The sequence below is a fragment of the Octodon degus genome, unplaced genomic scaffold (genome assembly GCF_000260255.1).
Source record: "Octodon degus isolate 3935 unplaced genomic scaffold, OctDeg1.0 scaffold00016, whole genome shotgun sequence".
NCBI lineage: Eukaryota > Metazoa > Chordata > Mammalia > Rodentia > Octodontidae > Octodon > Octodon degus.
Window position 1 is genome coordinate 22,054,853 of NW_004524592.1, and position 2,768 is coordinate 22,057,620.

Consider the following 2,768-nt stretch of genomic DNA (forward strand, 5'->3'; position numbering starts at 1 on the left):
CTGGCCTGTTCAGCTCCCAGTCCTGTGCTGCCCTCAGCCATCCTTGCCCCACTCTCTGATCTCTTCCTGATGGCTTTCTTGGGCCAAACTGAGCTACTGGGAGTGTGAGACTGTGGCACTACATGAAGCCCTTGCCTCCGAGTGGAGTGCAGAAGCACTCCTGGTAATGCCACTTCCTCTGTCTTCATTCTTCCTTTCATTTTAGTGGAAGTATATCCTCTGAAAAACAGCAAGAAAAGAGAACTCACAAGATCCTTCCAGTCTGACGATGTCTTCATTCATCTTTCACACATATCTGGTAGTTTAGTTGAAGCTGCAATTTTCCTAAAGAATTCTGAAGCTCTCTCTCTTAAGGGAAAAGCCAGAAGACAGCATTCTGAGTTCTTGTCCCTCACATACAGTCTACTTTTCTCACACGAAGCTGCTAGGTGTTTTGTCCTGGTCTTCACCCTTGGAAGACATCAGAGAGAAGCCCGTGACACACATCTACTAGGATCCCCTTCTCAGGACACTTGGGGAGCTCCTTCCTTCCTCTGCACAGTTCCCTGTAGTGCTGAGCCATTTTTCCTGACTCATTCATGGTTCTCTACACTGCTGCTTCCTCTGGGTCTCTCTCCTTGGAACCCCTCTGGGGCTGCCAGGCCCCCTTCCTGTCCTCCTCTCTTCTTCTTCATCTTTCTCCTCCTTTGTCTTTGTCACTGCACTTTCTCAGATCTTTCTTGGATTTAATCTTCCAACTCCTCTGTGGAATTTTTCATATCAGCTATTTTTTTAAATTATTTAAGGGTTCTTCTTACAATCTGAGTTTTCCTTTTATGGAGTACCATGTTCTGTTTTTATGCAGGAATTTTTTCTTCAATTTCTCTGAGGACATTAATAATAACCTCCTGAAGTTTTCTTCTGATTATATTTATTCTGTTTCCTCCAAGCTACTTTTCCTATTTATTGATTTGTTTTTTATCTTCAATGCTGGGGGTCTTCTTCAAGTACCTGTTACTCTTTTATAATATATTCATAGTTAAGAAGAGGGGTTGAGGGCATGAGTGACTGCCCTGAGCACATTGGGCTTGCTGACTCTGAATGCCACCATCAAGCAAACCCGGTGCATTGCTTGTTGGGAAGTTCTGGAGAGAGAATGTCAAAGTCTTTCCTCCAGACTGATACATTTAGCAGAAAGGAATCTTCCCATCACCTTTATGAAGGGAAGGAGTTAGGTTGCTGGCCCTCTGGAAGCCAAGGGAAGGAAAGAAATGGAAGTGTCAGGACTTTGCACTCGATACGCACTCCATGCGAGTCTGTGGCATTGGCGTGTGAACACAGACATCTCCCCGCAGCCCCTGGCTCCTGCGGCAGAGCCCTGCCCTCCTCTGAGGAAGCCACTCTGCCTGAAGTGTGATGCGGATCTGCTCCAGTGGGGCCCCCAATCTGCCTGAGTGTTGGGAAACCACAGGAAGCTAAGTAGTTGATCAAATGTGTGTAGGTGGGACTAAGCCTCAGTGCCTAAAGCAAACAAGCTCCTGTCAGGTTAAGGTCAGCTATTAGTCACTAGGCAACCTTGTATCATGTGTTACTAACTTTGAAAAAGTATAAGTAAAGGATTGTTTTATTGTGCTTTGAGTTAGTCTTGTCCATCAGGTAGGCTAGCAACCACCTAGCCCAGCTTTTGCCTTCTTGTCTATCTTTTCTCATTCCTGCTACCACTTCTTCCCAGGTAAAACTAATTGCAGTGAGACCAATGGATCCCTACACCTGAGTTTAGCATCTGTGACTGCAGCTTCCCCAGAACACCAAAGCTGGGTCTCTCGGCCGCTGCATGTCAGTCTGCTGTCCAGATTCCAGAATTTCACTGCTCATGTATTTGACTGTGTTTGCATCTATGTAGGTTTATCTATTTTACAGAAAAACTCTTCTGTCAGATTTTAGAGGTATTTCACAAAGAAGTAAGCTGGATGTGTGGTTTAGTCTACTATCTTAATCCACAAAACCATTTAATCTACCTTTGATCCTTTAGAAATGAACAATGAAGGGGGCTACTGACACAGACTGATGGGCTCTTGTGTCTACTTTATTTATTTATTTAATGTATTTTAGTACAGCGTCTACATAGATCAGACTCCTAGTGATTTTTCTGTTTTCAGCCTCCTGAGTGCTGGTATTACGGGGTGCACCAATATACCTAGTCTCAATCGAAGTCTCAGTGCATCCTGGGGGTGGGGCCGGCACAGCATGCTGGGGATCGAACCCCAGCCACTGCACTCCTTTATTCTTTATCCATGACAATGGGAAACAATATTGATATCAAGTGAGTGTTCTTTTAAAACATGTCTACGCTTTTGAGAAAAAAAATCATTTAAAAAGTTTGAAAAGTTTAGGAAACCACAATTTGGTCCTTGAACTGGACCTTGACAGTTTTTCCACAACTCATGACAAACTGTGGACACAGCAGCTGGTAACAAAGACCAGAAGCCACTTTATCACCTCTCCTGGGTCAGAAATTTATTAAACTGTATTGTCCCAGACGGGAGAAGTTTATAAACTTCTTTATAACTTTAATAACTTTATAAACTTTAGTAAGTTTTCCTTACTAAACATATCAAACAACAAGCCAACTTAAGTTCTTTCTTTCCATCTTTTTCTTTGAGACAGGGTCTTGACATGTAGTTCAGACCAGCTTTGAACTTGCTCTGCATCCTAGGCTGGCCTCAGAGTGATCTTCCTGCCCTATTTTCCCAAGTTCTGAGATGTGTGCCTGCATGTTTTATTTCTGA